An 18,975-nucleotide genomic window follows, 5' to 3' on the forward strand; every position below is an offset into this window, starting at 1 on the left:
TACTTATAATATCCCTCATTATATTATCAAAATTATTATCTCTTATTTAAACAATAGATTATTTTGTGTTCGCGTTAATCATAACCTTTCAGACATTAAACATATAAAAGCAGGTGTTGCCCAAGGCTCTAAAATTGGTCCTATCCTTTTTTCACTTTACATCAATGACATTCCAAGACAATTTAATACTATGCTTTGCACGTATGCCGACGACACTGCAATACTAGCCAGAAACAAAAATCCAAATTTCATCTCAATAGCTCTTACAAGACACCTTAAAACCTTTGAAGACTGGTTCATTAAATGGAAAATTGAAATCAATCCGAATAAAACTGAAGCAATTATGTTCACCAAAAATCTTGTTTACAAGGATTTCCGCCCAGTTAAAATTAAAAATCAAATTATCCCGTGGTCTAAGGAATGTAAATATTTAGGTGTTATTTTAGACAATAAACTTACTTGGAGACCCCATTTTATTTATGTTAAAAACAAGTTTCGAGACCTAACTCGTAAATTTTATCTCCTAATCTCTCGAATCTCTAAAATGAATAGGGACAACAAAATACTTATTTACACCGCTTATCTGCGCCCAGTTCTTACGTACGCATGTCCGGTTTGGGGATACGCTGCCAAGTCAAATTTAAGAATTATTGAAATTCAGCAAAGCAATCTTATTAGAAGATTCTGCAATTGTCACTGGTACATGCCTAATACAAACATGTACAAAGCTCTTGCTTACCCGCCACTTAAGAAATTTATTAAAAAACTCGCCATAAAATTTTTTAAGAATCTTGGGGTTGTAGGTAGGTATATTTGCTATTGCAGGGTTGTTATGATTATCTATTGTATGGAAGAAATTTATGGCTAATTTTTAAAAGTAATTGGCTATTGTTTGTAAATGGAGTTCTTTGAGGATTTGCCTATTTCTGATGTACCATGGTGCTTGAGCTATTTGTCTGGCTATTTTGTTTTGGGTTGTTTCGAGTTTGTTAATATGTGATTTGGCTGCCGCCCCCCAAACTAGTGAAGCGTAGCTCATTAGCGGCCTGATGATGGTCTTGTATAGCAGTAATTTATTTTTCAGAGAGAGTCTGGATCCTTTACCCATCATAGGGTAAAGTTTGGATCTGCAGGCTTTGACTTTGTTTCTTATGTTATCTATGTGTTCTTTGTATGTGAGCCTTTTGTCTAACGTAACTCCAAGATATTTTGTGCAGCTGCTCCAGTTAATTTTACTTCTGAAAAGTTTTGGGGGGTATTAAGGAAAGTCATGATCATTAACCCTTTGATAACCCTTTGACTACCTAACCGGACCGGACAGATTCGACGAAAGCGTGCCAACAGCAGGTAATTAATACCTAATTAAAATTAATCAGTTCTATATCGCAATTAATAATATAATATTTCTTATGTATGTTATCTCTTTTTTTTATTTAATAACCAATTCCTTTACAGAGTTCATTAGTTATCCAGGCAATTAAATATTCAGGTTTAAATCATAAATACTAGTACTAAATTCTTAAAATTATTATAAGGTTTCGGAGATTAAGGACCTACGAGTCCAGGTGCTCCGTCGAAATACCCATCACGTCGTCATACGATTTATGATTTTGCTCTTGGTTCTTCACTATGAAGGTCGTCGTTTCTCCTTTCTCCCGTGCGGGATAATTGAGTGCTGCCACATCGCCGCCAGCTGACTAACTAAAACTTTTCCGTTTCGACCCGAGTCAAGTTATGCTCCGCCCACCAGCGTGATCGTCATCGACTGAGTGTGACTGAACTCTTCGTCAGCGCGCCTCGCGCGCTCTCCTCTTCTACTGTTTGCTGTGATATTCGAGCGGACTTTTCCTCGAATTGATTCGTTCTTACTCATGGTGGAAAATCAAAAAGCCTCCTCTGCAATGGATTTTTCCAATTCCACAGTGACCATGTCAACGGTTGATCCTCAAATCACCTCTGCATCCGAGGCAAGTGCAAATGTTAACTCTTCTACTCTGTTAGATTGTGGTACACTTAAAATAGACCCCAATGCTTCTTTTAATGAGCTTGAGTACAAATTCATTATGGATAACCTTAAAAACAGATTCGCATACCTTCATGCCATCCCAAATAAAACATTTGATGTTTTTTCGGAAATTGCCCTTCTCAGCAGCGAGGCCCTAATTATTTCAACCAATCGTGTTGATCACCTCACTGCCCAACTAAACCTCCAGCGTGCAAATCAAAAGGATAATGACTCCTGTTCAGGCAGCGATCTTTCAGATGACCCGGAGAATAACTTAAAATCACAGGCCCCTCGGAGCCAAAAGAATAAGCTTTCAAACCGAACCATTCGGTATTCAACGAAAATGCGACAAGAGAAACCCTCGCTCTTGGAAACAACAAATTGCTTCGACGCCCTGTCGAATAACGCTGCTGATGCTGATATGGTGGATCAAGACCACAACGCACAAACCGATAATGGACCAACATCTCAGGTGAGCGACAATATTGAACAAACCAATAAGAAATCGTATGTCCCACCCATTTTTATTGATGAACCTAAAAATTCAGCCGGTCTCCTTTCCAAATTCAGTGAAATCACTAAAACCAAAATCATGGGTAGATTCCTACCCAATAACCGACTTAAAATATTTCCCCCAAACGCAGATGCTCACCGGGCCATCCAAAGACAAATAGTCAACGATAAACTACAAGCTCATACCTTTGAGCTCAGCGATGAGAAAAAATTAAAAGTTGTCATCCGCGGTCTTCCAGCTGACCACCCCATTGATGACATCCTTCATGAAATTAATCGACTTGGACTGGACCCAGAGCTTTGTCATCCTCTAAGGCATAGAAAAACCAACACCCTAATGCCACTTTCCCTGGTTACGCTGCCCAAAAATGAAGCCAGCAAAGCCATATTCAATCTTACAAACATAGGTTACCTAAAAGTCTCTGTTGAACCTCTTCGAAGGAAGCAAACACCGGCTCAATGCTACAACTGCCAGGAATTCTTTCATCATAGTCGACTTTGTACCCGCAAAGCAAGATGCCTCAAATGTGGAGATTCTCATCCAACCAACAGTTGCACCAAACCTAAGGACACACCAGCCAAATGTTGCTTGTGCGGTGGGCCCCACACGGCAAATTATTCTCAGTGCCCAAAGAACATAGCATTTCGCAGAACCTTCCAAGCTGCTCCCAGCGATGGATGGAATAATGCCAGTGCTCTCGCCAGAGTAAAAGAAAATTTCCCCACGCAACAACCGGTCGCTACCACCAAGTCACCAATTGTGCAGCCCCAAATGGAACAGCCGCAAGTTAATAGCCAACCCATCACTGTAAACCAAATTACAAACCTAATGAACAACTTCCTTTCTCAAATGTCTGCCCTCCTCAAGTCAGTTCCTGCCAACGTTCAATAGCTCTAAATTTAACTCTCTAAACATTGTGTCTTGGAACGCGGGCGGAATCAGACATAAATACAAGGAGCTTAAGTACTTCATCTTAGACTGAGTACCTGATGTCATTGCCATCCAAGAAACTCATCTTCGTCCTTCCGACAACCTCAAAATCCCAAATTACACCAGCTACAGAACTGACCGACTCACCCACAAAGGTGGTGGCACTGCTATTTTAATTAAAAACTCTATACCTCATCATCCTACCCAAATTTCTTCTACCAGCTTTGAGAACACTGCAATCTCAATAGATTTACCAAATGGTCTCCATATTACCTTAGCCAGCATCTATCGTCCTCCTCATGGCAAAATTAACACCTCCGGGCTTCAAAGGGTCCTTAACCTAACTACCAAAAGTATTGTTGTGGGTGACTTCAATGCCAAACACCCATCTTGGAGTACTGGTTGCTCAAACAGCAACGGTGCCATCATTCACAACTTCATTGCATCGAATAACCTAATCCTCATTGCTCCGCTTGAACCCACTCACTTCCCTATCAATGCTCCTTCCTCTAGCACGTTGGACTTTGGAATAATGTGCAATATTGCTTCCGGTACCGCAACCTCTCTCAATGAGCTGTCCAGTGACCATAATCCTGTTCTCTTTGAAATCGACATCAACATTAACCTCTTGGCAACACCCAAAACGATTAAAACTACAAACTGGTCGGTCTTTTCAGCCATTATTAAAAATTCCATCCCAGGCAACCCTATCCTTGAAACAACTCAAGATATTGATGACGCAATTTCAAAATTCACTGCTTCAGTTGTCACTGCATTAAACCAAGCATCTACAGCAAAAAACATAAAAGGCCCTCCCAGAAAACTCCCTCCTGAAATTGTGAACAAAATTAAACTCAAAAATAAATGGCGCAAATTTTGGCAGTTGATATTCTATCCACCATACAAACTTTTGTTCACCAAGCTACAGAATGAAATTAGAGATGAAATCAACGAATATGACAATAACTCTTCGAAAGAACTCCTGGAAAGCCTCAGCCCGGAAGACAACTCCCTTTTTGAATTCAACCAGAAACTTAACAAGAAGTTCTTTGCTCTGCCACCGATCCTGGATACGGATGGGCTAAAATACACCCCGTTGGGCAAGGCCAATGCCTTCCTCCATTCTCTGGAAACTCCTTCCAAGTCAATCCTGAACCCTACTGCAACAACCAAATCCGAAGGGTCAAAATTGCTGTCGATGATTATTTCAATCTACCACCACCGCCTTCCAAACCAAAACTCTCCTCCCCTAAGGAAATCATTGATATCATCAAGAAACTGAACGTCAAAAAAAGCCACTGGTCCTGACGGAATTCCTAACAAAGCCATTAAGATGCTCACCATTAATGCAATGACCCACCTTACAAAAATTTTCAACAAATGCCTGCAACTCAACCACATCCCAACTGTCTGGAAAATAGCCCATGTTTTAATGTTCCCGAAACCTAATCAAAATCCAAAGCTCCCTGGCTCCTATCGTCCTATCAGTCTCCTCAGCAACATTGGCAAAATCTTTGAAAAATTAATCCTCGCCAGCCTCACAGACTTCTGCAATGAAAATAGCATAATCCCAGATAATCAGTACGGGTTCAGGAAAAATCACAGCTGTGTTCACCAACTCCTTCGGGTGACCAATACCATCTGCGAGGGCTTCAATGCAAGGCTTATCACTGGAGGTGTTTTTCTGGATGTGAGAAAGGCTTTCGATAGAATGTGGCATGATGGTCTCATCTACAAGCTAATTCACCTTAATTTTCCATACTATCTCACCGCAATTATTTCAAAATTTCTCTCAAATCGCTCCTTCCAAGTCAAAAATCAACATTTCCTCTCTGTGATTGGGACCATCCAAGCCGGTACACCTCAAGGCAGTGCCCTTAGTGCTCTGCTCTACTGCATTTATAATGCCGATTTTCCCAAATCGGAACCTGTCATGAATTGCCTTTTTGCAGACGACACTGCTATTTTAATTCAAGGTGCCACGCCTAAATTTGTCATCAAACAGCTCCAAGGTGCGCTAGTTAAAATTGAAGAATGGTGTACACTCTGGCGTGTCTCCATTAACACCGATAAAACCCACGCCATCTTATTTCGTAAAGGTCATCCGAAAAAATCTCTCCAACTTACCTTCTTCGACGAAAATCTATCTTGGGACAAGGAAGTTAAGTACCTCGGCCTCATCCTGAACTATAAGCTCACCTTTAAAAACCATGTTAATTACAATTCAGATAAATTTTGGGCAAAAGTCCACGAGATTATCCCACTTATCGGTTGTCACTCTCCACTTTCCCTCAACAACAAAGTTCGTCTGTTCAAGATTGTTACCAGGCCCATCCTTACAAACGCAGCCCAAATTTGGGGGCTTGCAGCAAAAACACATTGCAATAAAATCCAAATTCTGCAAATCAAGCTACTCCGAATAATCACTAACGCACCTTGGTATGTTCGCAACGATGTAATCCGCAATGACCTCAAAATTGAAACCATAGAAGAATACATCACCAAACTTTCCAGGAGCTTCTTCCAAAGGATCAAGGATCACTCAAACCCCACCATCGCTCAACAAACTGATTTCGCCCACTGCAGCAGTAAATATAACTTTTTTTATGCCACCACCAAATGGTCCCTTCCTCTCAAGCCTCCGTAACATTGTTGCCTAGTTCAATTCTCCCCCTGCTATTTCTGCAACAAATCATTTTCATTTTTCACTGTTCACCTTTTTGAACCCCAACATCGCTCTCATCTCACCTGGTCTCATGACCGCACTTAAAATGCTGTTTTAGCTAAAAAAAAAATCTCAGGGTTTCAAATTCAGGTACCACAGTCACATCCATACTGAGTGGAAGTGTTTTTCACTGGCACTCAAAGAAGCATCCAAAGTCAGTCAGTCAGTGTTCGCAACGATGTAATCCGCAATGACCTCAAAATTGAAACCATTGATGAATTCATCACCAAACTTTCCAGGAGCTTCTTCCAAAGGATCAAGGATCACTCAAACCCCACCATTGCTCAACAAACAGATTTCGCCCACTACAATAGCAAATATAACTTTCCTTATGCCACCACCAAATGGTCCCTTCCACTTAAACCTCCGTAACACTGTAGCCAAATCTTCAGCTCTCCCCCTTTTCATTTTGCACCAATTCACTATTATTTTACTGTCCATCTTTTCGCACCTCAATATCGCTCACATCTCACCCGGTCTCATGACAGCACTTAATATGCTTTTTAGCTAAAAATTCTCAGGGTTTCTAATTCAGGTACCACAGTCACATCCATACTGAGTAAAAGTGTTTTACACTGGCACTCAACAAAACATCTAAAGTCAGTCAGTCATAACGTTATCAATGAACTGAAGATCATTAATATATAATTAAAGCTTTTGTTTCAAAAGCTGATTTCAAATTAAAGCTATGATTTATTCCGAGGCGGAGGAATACAAAACTGCAGCTAGCGCAGGTGAGTTAAATTTAATGACACAAAAGTGAAGTCGTAGCCGATTTTCTTTTATGGGTTATCTGAGCGATGGCAGCGCCTCTGTCTTTCACAGACCCAACATCCATTAGAAGACCCTCATTAGAAGTTTGACAGATCCAAGATAGTAACCCAACATCAATTCCGGTAATAAATTGAGGGGAAACTTGTGCCGACAATGTTTAAGAATTCTCTATTTGAAATCAGTTACATGTTAAAATGCTAATTTGGATTAAAGAAATTTTCGAATAAGTTAAATTACAAAATGTCTGACATTTTTGCCTAGAAACTATATAATTTTCATTTGTGATACCGAAAAATTTTGGCAATTTTATTACTGTAATTACTATAAGTTTCATCATATGGAATGGTACTTCTTTCATTGATATTTTCCCTTATTTATAAAAATTTTTTTTTGATCAATTACGTCGTTTCTGTTCTAAACTTGCAGGAATTTACTTTATAAGATCGAATGCATTACTACTATGTGATTTACATTTTGTAAACTAAAACGAAGACTGTCACTGATCCAAAATTAATATTTCTATTAATTGTTTTTAGTTATTTCATCAATTTGTATAGAAGTATCTTCTTTTCTAAATCATTTTGGGACATGAATACATATCTATTTAACTATTTACTATTAATCTATTATAAAATATACGGTTTTCGATTTTATCTTTAAAAAATACTAAATACAAAAAAAAAAAAAAAAAAAAAAAATGCTATTGCTTTGTATTATTTCAGAATTTTTTATAGAGCAGTAATTTGAATACGCTTGCAGTAATACTAAAACTTCAGGCTTTCATCTGAATTCGTTAAAAGCTAAAAAGCACTCTCTTGCCACGTCAGTAATTCAGAGAAATCCTTTGTTCTCTTGATTTACGAAATGACGATACAACAAGCACTGAGCTTACGTTGATTGTTTAGATAGTTTTTCAACTGCTACAAATAATCTTAAGCAAGAATCATCATTTGCAGCAGAACCATTTGTTTTCATACAGTGTGGAAATGTGAAGGTTTTTAAGGAAAATTGTTAAGATGTGTGCTATTATATATATGGAATATATTTTCTGTTGAAATATTTAAGGTACAGAAATTCTCTTGTATTACATCTTTTATCAGGGCAAGTTTGACTCAATTCTGTAATAAATGCCACAGAAAAAAAAAAAAAAAAAAAAAAAAAACAGTATGAAAAGGAAATAAAAATTTAATAATATATCGTTATTAATTCACGTAATAAATTTTAAGTTGAAGTACATATTAGAACCTTTAAACATGCATATAAAAATGAAGTGATATGCAGGTAACAAGTGATTAATCAAAATTTAAGAAAGAAAATATGCATAACGATTTGTTTCATCCATCAACTAAAAATTCAAAACTGTTTTTGATTTTCAATTTTTGAGTGAAATTTGTGTAAGTTAATGTATTTTATCAGGAGAGTTTTGAGTATCTTATTCGATGCGCATTCTTTTATTTGATTTTCACTTGTTCACTTGTAAGCTCCAGTATTTTGTACTATTCATTTTTAAAAAAATAAATGAATAACCTGATCTCATAGTAGGTTTTATTATAAACTGACAATTGTTCAAATATTGCACGTCTTCTGCTTAAAAAAGTATTTTTTAATTATTAAGTTTAGTAATTTCATCTTATGTTTTATTAAAAAAAATTGTTATTAAATTTTTTATTGTCTTTGAGTAGGAAAAAATAATCTTTCTAGAACCAATAATATATATACATTTATATCTGTTGCAACGACTTAAGGATACATAAATCTTCCATTACTTGTATATGATCAGTCCAATAACTACTCCACTCTTAAATCATAAAATTTTCTATAGTTAAATAAATGTAGAATCGAAGAAATCGGATGCCACATAAGATACATCAACCTAATTTTGAGCTATTTAACTTGGAAGTGAAATTAAAATTTTCAAAGAAATTATCTCATGTGCAAAGAGAACATGGAGTATAAGTGATGTACATTAAGTTATGATAACAAAAAACTGAAGTACACTCAATTCCAAGAAATAGGAGTGAATATAAAAAATGTGATGTATGGATTTAGTTCCGCTGCCTCCTTCACCAAAATTAAACAAAAAGAAGTGGTTAGCAAACACAAGAAAAATAAATCTTATAAATGGCAATATTAATACGTGAAAAAAAATTAATACGTATGAATTTAAAATTTAATTTATTGACTACTACCTGAATTTATCATGTCCGATGAGACCATTTCTTTTTTCCATTTCGCCCATGAGATCATCAAAAATAACGAAAGCGAAGTGTGCAAATACTTGGTTATAAATCAAAAATGACTCCTCCATTTCGGCATTTCTTTACGCACCACTTTTATTAAATGAAATTATTTTATAAATTATATATCAAAGGTAATATATCCAATCTCAAATGTAAATGATAAATCCCTGTATCATTAAAGCTTTTGACACAAGAGCTAATATGATTGGAAAGGCTAGCAGGAGATGTATTGTAACTGAAGAGAAGTATGAGTCGAGCTATCTGTGGGATTTCCAAGCGATCGTAGCGCTTCTGACTTTGAAGTCGGAATTATAAATCAACTCCGCTGTGAAACGGAGGGCGCCGACAATGTTTAGGAATTCTCTATTTGAAATCGGGTGCTAAAATATTAATTTGGATGGAAGAATTTTCGAATAAGCCAATTTACAATGTATATCACAATTTTGTGCAGAAATTATATAATTTTCGTTTGTTATATGAAAAAATTGTAATATTTTTAGGGTAAATCATTATTAGGGAATGGTACGTCTTTTATTCATGTTTTTTGTTGTTTATATTTTTTTTATAATCAAATAGGTCGATTTGTTTTAATCTTGCATGAATTACTTTATAAGATAGAACGCATTAATACCACGTGATTTACATTTCGTGGAAGACTGTCATTGATCCAAGATTAATATTCCTATTAATTGTTTTCAGCGATTTCATTAATTTATATAAAAATGTTTTCTTTTCTAAATCTTCTAGGGGTATGAATACATATCAATCTAACTATTTTATACTTTTTCAAATCTCTGAATTATGAATTAAATTATTTATTAATAACAAAAATTTTTTTTGTATATTTTCATTTTATTTACTAAATACAAAAAAAAATGCTATTGCGTTGAATTATTGTTGAATTTCTTATAGAGCAGTAAATAAAATACGCCTACAGGGATGTTAAACCTTCAGGGTATTGTCCGAATTTGTTAAATGCGCAATCTTGCCACGTTAGTGATTCAGATAGATTGTGGTTTCTCCAAATTCATAAAATGATGATAAAACAAGCATTAAACCTACGTTGATTCTTTAGATAGTTTTTCAAATGTCACAAAATAATTTTAAGCAATAACCATCATTTGTATTAAGATTATAAATATAATGATTTTCGTTTACTTATATTAAAGTCGCGTTTTTAAAGCAACACTAGGAGTATTTTGGGACGGACGTCGAAATTTTGGGCCATGCGCTGATAACGAGAATGACGTCTGAGCAGGCACCCCCACCTTTCCAAGCTTCCACATCACAACAGCGGGAGGGCGTTTGGCCCTGAGGAATTTTAAGTACGTCAGACCCGCTTGTATGGCGATTCTTTAGTGGAATTGGGTTACGATTTTCAAACACTCCGGTTCCGAAGCCGAGACCTTACCACCAGGCCACCTATATATTGTTACAGGTAATCAACATGTGGTTAAATAGCCTAACATTGTTAAAAAATAAATTTGGAACAATAAGAATTCATAGGTGGGAATACTACATTCTGTTTTGGCAAAGTTTTATATTGAAGAAAATTTTCCATTGTTTAATAACTTTTTTTTAAAGGGCAGTTGATTGTTAACCTTAACCTTATTTTATTGGCGAAAAATAACTACAAAAATATTTATTAGAGTGCAACTTTTGGCAATTTTTTTGGCAATCAATCGCTGGGATGTGATTAAAACGCCTGAAAACCTAATATGTTTTTAAGCTATCATATTTTCGAATACAAGTAGGTCTAAAATGTAAAGTTTCCTGAAGGATTCCTCTTTTCCCTTCTTTGAATTTAAATGTTCTGGTTTAACATCTGCAATGTCATTAATTTCGATTTCACGCATGAATCTGTAGTCGAATTCAAAACCGGTATTAAAAATGCTTGCCTCATTTAATTTCCAATAATATTAATTTCCGTAATTTAATTTCGAATTAAATATTTGCAACATTTAATTTCCACGCCTCAGGCCTCGTGCGATCCCTTATAATAAAATAATTTGCCTTTCGTATTCGTAGTATTACTTCCGCATTAACCCTGAACTACTTTACTGGACCGGACAGATACGGCGAAGGCGTGCCGACAGCAGGTAAAAGATACAAAATTAATTAGTATTATATTGTATTTCATATTTTTATGTATGTTATCCACTTCTTTTTTTTTAATAACCAATTCCCTTAGAGATCAATAGCTATCCAGGCATTTAAATATTTAGGCTCAAATCATAAATCCCAGGTTAAATTTTTAAAATGTTATAAGGTTTCGGAGATTAAGGACCTACAAGTCCAGGTGCTCCGCCGAAACACTCATCACGTCGTCGTTGAAGAAGTTATCTCAAGTAGTAAACATAACTTTCTGCCGGCTACACACTCCGATCCACATTGCAACGGCAACGGCAACGTCGTGATGTTTCGGAGTTCCGCGATGTGACAAAGTGGTCACGAGCACCTCCACATCATAATTTGGAATAGATACTTTAATTTGTTAGTTTAGGGAAAAGTTAAATTTAATTGAACTAGTTTGGACGAGCGCAATAAAGCTCTAACGTCATGGAATTTGGTATTTAATTCATATTATTATTATTTTTGATACAATTAATTAATTTAAAAATAATATTTATATTATTTATGGGGTAAAATAGAACTTTAGTGGAATTACGTTGCACGTGCCTTAACTATTGGGGCATTTTTGGAACTAAACTTTCTGAAGGAAAAATTTCAAGGAATTTCACGCGTGTAGCTCATCGTAGCTATCTGAGGCCAAAACAAATAATTTTGATAAATTTAATCCACCAGATTGGTAACAGAGTTAATTAATTCTCAGTTTTTTAACTGAGGGGAAATTTACATAGACATTGTCTATTGCAGCTCTAGGTCTTTTCCTAGAGCTGGGTACTGCAGGATCATAAGCAGGTAGATTAAGTAACTTGTTACGAATCTGGGGCAGTTTTTCGAAGAAATTTATTGATGTTCTTCTAATAAATTCCGAAACAGGTTCAATTTTGAGATCGTCATGTAAGATCTTTCTCCTGATATACCAGGGGGCGTTAACAATCTTCATCAGGTGCCTATTTTGAAAAACTTGCAACCTCTTAATGTTTGTGGCTGATGTCGCCCCCCATATTTGGGAGCCGTACATCAGTATTGGTCTTAAAATAGCTTTGAAGCTTGAGCCTAATCGATAGCTTACTCCTAGGAGAAATTAAGCTGTTGAGTTTAACACTCGTTCTAGTAGCTTTGGTGAGGGCTGCTTTAATAAAATAAAAGCAATTCGAATTCCGAAAGGCGCTTCGAACCTACGGCCACAGGTTTGAATGCTGATACTCTGACCACAAGGCCACATAAGACCCCTCCACATTGCAACCCAACGTACCCTCCCCACTGCAGCTGAATTCCTATTGGACGGCGTTCCACCCACCTCTCCCTCTCCATCAGGGGACTACTCTGCTACGCAGAGTAACGCCAGATCTACTTCAACCACCTACCACCAAGGGCCATAGAAAGTCCCTGGCATTCATGTAACGCCAAGCTACTTTACTACAATTTCTCGCCACTACAGGAGATAACTTCTGAGTGAGCGGGCTCTCCTTTAACCACCACCATTCTTTTTTGCGAAGATGATCACGCCAAATATGGAAAGCCAGGCTCTCTAAAAGTTTGTCATCTACCGGAGATTAAGCCCCAACCCTAGGGGCTAGGCACTCCGTTAAACATATCATTAAATTGCATTCCATTTTTCTTATCACTACTGCCCTCTTTTTCCATCATGCTCCTATTTCTTCACCCGGTCTCATGACCAAACCTAAAGTGCTTGTTCGCTAATCTTTCTCAGGGTAGATATGCACAATCCACGATTTTTTGAATAACAAGTAATTTTTCTAATGTTATTTTTAAATATTTGTTCCAAATATCTGTTATTTCAATCATATTATTAATTAAAAATTATTACTTAGTATTGAATATAAAATTTATTTATTGAAATTAATACTTACTTTACAAATTTAAACAACGTGTGATTGAATTAATTTATCTATTTCAGCTTATTTCTTAAAGTTGATTTTTTTTTCAAAACTGCTTATTTAATTTTTTTATTCGAGTAAAACATTTTCCGAAAATTTTTATTTAAATATATATGTCATTTCTTTAAAATGTTTATTGTAGTTTATTGTAAATATATTCTACCAATAGACGGCGCCAGCAGTAACCAGAATATATCCAATCAAAGTCGTCACAAGCAATTAAAAATGATTTGTACGCCGATGTAGGAAGATATTTCTTTAAAATAATTTGAAATTTGAATAAATGGAAAATAAAATATTTTTTTTTAAATCTTTAAAGCTCACTACTTTCAAAATTCTTCATAAAATAAAAAAAACATTTAAAATAATTAAAATTCTAAAATAATTTGTTAAAAACGAATAACAAAAAACAGTTATAAATTTGCGCTTCAAAAATTGCACTATATCTTGAGAATTCGATATGTTGAAGATAATTTATTTTTTAATAAAATGTGTCGTTTTTTAAACCAAATTTCTTAGGATACTTACTTTTATTTCTTCTAACTTATTTTCTAAATAAAATTTCAATAATTTTCTTATTCAGAATCATAATAGATAAACTCGAAAATTGGTTTCGTTTATTTGTTTCTTTACTAAAATTAACGGAAATAAATGTAGGTGCATGTTCACTAAATCACCTAATTCTTTCTAATTATATTTAGAATGATTACACAAATGTATTCGTCTCTGAAATTCAGTCCTTTCTCTCGTTCATTCCTTTGAAAATAATCGTAGAGGGCGCTACACTCGGAGTTACTATGACGATCTCATAAATGAATAATTGTAAATTTTCAAAATGAAGAAGTAAATTTTATTTCCACAGCCAAAAAAATCAACAATTAATCAGATCTGAAACGTCAAAAGAAAATTGTTATAATAAAAGGTCATTTTTAGTATAGAGTGATTCCAATCTCAAGGCCATATTCACAGCTTTATTTCATTAATTTTATTTACATGCAATAAGAATGTACACATTTACATTCGAAAATGTATTTACTCTCGGAGTGTATTCATAGCTGATAAAATACCTCATAATAAGATCTTTCTGTGATTTTGTGGAGAACTGTAAACCAGATTTAATAATTGCTCTGAAATTCTACCTATTCTCCTCCAAGCAAATGGCTCTTGATTCTTCCTAAATTCAGGAAATGTGCTGCCGATTCCGTTGTTCATGCATTCAGCATGGGTTCGGATGACCAGAAATGGTAACCGGTTGAAGGGAAATTTTACTGAGAAAAGAGCGGCGTATTTAAACTCGTGATCAACGTTTTGTAATTTTTCTATTTTTAACCAATTTTTGAAAACTATTTTAAAATTATTTTACATTTTCTGTTCCTTTTAATATTGCATCCTGGAATTTTAAAATTGTTAATAATAATTTTAAGAAATGAAGATTTAGTTTTTTTCATCTTAAGTAGAGTTTCTGCATAAAGTAAGATTTTAATTTAAAAAATTTCAATACAATTAAAATTTATCTACAACGCTAAAAAAAAAAAAAAAAAAAAAAAAAAAATGAAATCTACGATCGCAAATTTCAAGTTATCATGTGAGAACACTATTATTTTTTAAGTCATTATTTCTCTTAATTAATTTAAGTCATTAACCAGTTTAAACCGGTTTGAAACAATCACGAGACTTCTCTATCGGTCTTATCCTATCCCTTATTAAGAAATTTTAAATTTTGAATAGTCTTGAAATTCATTTGCTAAAGGATTAATCTTCTTATTCTATTCAGAATTTTATAGACAACACCAAGTTGTTACAATTTACGAATGAAAAATTGTTGACAAAATTTTTTGTTTATTAAAATATGATGCGAGATGTATACCTAAAAAGTTTCTTCTAAGAAAACATAATATTTTCTTTTTCTCCTTTAGGGTGGGATTATTTTTACTTCAATTCAAATTTATAGTTAAGTAGAGGTTTTAATGATCATGCATTAACGTAAATGCTTAATTTTATATAAGCATTTACACTATATTAGGCAGTAATTAAATAAAATTTTATATGATCTTCTGTTATGAATGGGAGAAATATCCATAAACACACATGAATAAAATAAATTATTACAGTTATGTGCGGAAAATAAAAATTCTCTATCAATATAACCATCATATAAATCTAGGCCGGGATAGCCTGGTTGGTAAGGCGTTGAAGTCGCGTCCTTTGGGTTGCGAGTTGGAACCCCTCCGGCCGAAGACTCCCCACGTGCGTGGTGACTGACGCGCGTATAAAGCTGTCACGAAATCCTCCATGTTGAAAGTAATACCACTGGGGGCACTGGATCAGGGGTGATGGTTCTCTAAATTACGATCTGTAGATGAGTGAATGAAGTCCGCCCCGTAAAAAGGGTTGTGACGTGTGTGTGTGGCTAAATCGTTCTCTTGGCCCTAGATGACGCTACTGAAAAACAAGAGACGTGGCCTTGGCTTAAACCACAACTGACTTCTTAAAATCAATGGGCTTGTCTAAACAAGAGCATTAGAAACAACAACATAAATCTTGATAAATGCACTTAGTTATTCAAATTGTCATAGCAGTTGCAGAATGATCGGTGTTTTTGGAAAGATGAAATTAAGGTTGCTTTAAATTGCAGGAGTTTAAATATTAATGGTAAATGTTTTTTAAAGCATTAAATGTAGAAATGAAATGAATTTTAAATACTGATACAAATGAAGAGAGAGAGAAATTTATTTTGAAGATTCAACATAAGACAATTTTATGCATGAGGTTTTATTGTAAATACCAGTCCTATAGGGAGCTCTGCTTGTGCATTAAATAAAAATAAAAGATATACCAGGAAAGATGTAGGCTTAACGAAGTACAAATATTTTCTTTATCTTAGTTTAAATAATAACAAATTGAAAAATATTTTTGAAATTCTGCCTTCTTCCAAAAGATAAATTCTGCAATTAAATCGATGACAATTAAAATTATTAATTTGATTTTTTTTAAAGTAAATAAATTTTATTGAAGTTTGACTTTTGGTGTAAATATAATTATTTTCCCAGCAGGCAGGATTTTTTCTGTAAAAAAAAAATTATAAATGTTTTAATGCTTCAGAAATAGTTTCTATATAAAATTAAGAATCCTAAGTTTTTAAGCAAAATTGTTCAAAAACAAAACAAACTGGTTGTAATTTTTTGCAGAATGTGTAATTTTAAAATCAAAAATATCCTTAAAAAAAATTTTTTTTTTTACTCTTAAAAACTGATACTGTAAACTTAATCCATGTATAGCTTTTCTCAAGTAGAAGCAAGAAATATTAAACCGTATCATCTTTCAATTGATATTTCATATATGATTATAAAATTTAAAATTTTAACTTGCCTGCAAAAATCTGGAATCAATTGTTATGCGCCAAATTTTTCAAGTTTAGTTTTCAAATTTTATCTTTTATCAGCACGTTACAAAATTATAATAAATTAAGGAAACATAACAAATATTTATATGTGAATTTAATTCACTCAAAATTGAAAGCATAACAAAAATTTAAATTAAGATATACTCCTTTATTAATAAATACATCAAGAGAAAAAAAATCTATTCAAAAATGATAGTAAGGATTTATTTTAAAAATCTGACTATTTTAATAAATAAAATAATTAAAAATAAATAACTTATTAATTTTAATATGCAGTTTCATTACAAACAATTGTTTAATAAAACTGTATAAATGAGAATTTTAAAACTAGCAAAAATATGAGAAAAAAAGTTTTTTATTCTTGGCTTTGCATTAAATACAATAAATTCGAATTGTAACAGATAGTTTATCATACATAAAAGAAAATACAACTAACCAAAGATTTGTAATAGTTAAATTTAACTATAATAATTTTTAGCAGTTTCATGAATTATTTGCGATAAAATAAGAAATTTAAGCAAATATGTTTTAAACTGGATTTTTACCCCTGCGAAACAATATTAACAAATAACTAAAATTTAGATTAATAAGCCCCTTAGCAAGACTGATAATGTAAATTTTTCAAATATTTGTGATTTCAATTTAAATAGTTTTCAGCAAAATGAATGTTACACCTATGCTTAAATTTTATCCAAGTTCGCATTTTCACGTCATTCTTTTCTAATTTTACTCAAGTGATAAAATATATTGGAAGGATATTTTTTTTAGTTTAAAGATAAAGTAAAAATAAAGCGTGCGCTATGAACGAGAACTCTAAATTGAACGTTATCGAGAAAAGAATGCCAAAATATTCCATTGTTTTTTATTAAAATTTCAAAAAAAGTGCAGAGAAATAATGGACAGAATTGCATATTTCTGGCCTTCAAAGCAAGTATGCGTTAAGCTTAGCACCTTAAGCTTAACAAAAAATGCCCCAAGGAGAACATTACCATCCTCCAAATTATTTATCTGGCAAGTTTGATAGTCCTAGATCAAACTTAGCTATAAGTTAAATTCGAGCTTATAACAAGGTAATATGTACTCACACGAACAAACATTCTTTTTTATTACAAGTAAGGTAAAGACTATAAATTCGAAAATTGTATTATGTGTGAGATTTCTCATTGCATCAGTTATGATCATAGCTTAGAAAGTAATTAAAGTGCAAATGAACAAAAGGCCTTGAAAAATAATCAGAATACTTTAAAAATGAAATCTGTTTTTAAAATCATCCGCCTTTCTTTAACCCTGATCGGAGGTAAGAAATATTAAACATGACGGAATTACTCTTCAGGTTCTGAGAAAGAATTGTTATTAGATATTCCTTCATGATGTTCATAAAAATTTATAAGTAATTTCAAAAGCAAGAACTGTCAGCCAGTTCCATCATTTCTAATGATATAAGAATTCTGATTACTGTGAAATTGAAATGTATAGTGATTATTGTGATTGAAATGCAAAGAAACTGTCCAAATTTTAAATATTCGCTAACTAAAAGCGAAAGGCTGAAGGCTCGCTGACTGATATTTGTTTTTTTATTTTTTGGTCATTTTCTGTTGTTATTAGTAGGTATTCTTTTGCAGATTAAGAGACATAGCTTTCTAGCTTTTTAAGGATGATTGCCAGTTTCGGAAATGAAACCGGTCAAGTATGATTGCCGAGACTACGGTCAACACTCAGATTTACAAGCACTTCATGCCTATCGCTAGCCCATGTTAAGTTGACAAAATTTATAAGCATTCCGAAATAGAATTATTTCTTTTAGTGGTAAATTAATCAAAAGTTTTTAAAAATTTATCAAACTTTTGTAACTTTTTACGTATTTATTTACTGCATGATTCTTCATTTTGTTCATAACATTAATTTTTCAGATGTAAATGCATATTTTTCTCCAGGGCCCATTTTCTTCTCTTTCTTTCTTTCTTTTTTTTTTTTTTTTTGATTTGACAAAAGCGCCTTGACAGTGAAAAGCTACAGATAAGGGGGGGGGGAATGAGTAACGTGTGCATAATACTTGTTTATTCTTTTACAAAATTATTGCACTTACATCAGAAAATGGAAGAAATTTTTTTAAAAAAATTTAAAAAATGGTAAGAAATATGTATGATGAAATAATTTTTCATTTGCGTTATGCTAAATAATTTTTCTAAAAGTATCTAAGATTTTAATGATTAAATATTATAGATGCATATTACTTCACTATGAATAGAGTGAAGGAGCCGGAAGTCGACGACGACCTCGACTGAAATCCAATTTCTTCAATCATAAACTGCTTTTTTTAGGAGCGATCGCGGCGCCCTCAGCATTGATAATTAGA

The sequence above is a fragment of the Argiope bruennichi genome, chromosome 11 (assembly GCF_947563725.1).
Source record: "Argiope bruennichi chromosome 11, qqArgBrue1.1, whole genome shotgun sequence".
NCBI lineage: Eukaryota > Metazoa > Arthropoda > Arachnida > Araneae > Araneidae > Argiope > Argiope bruennichi.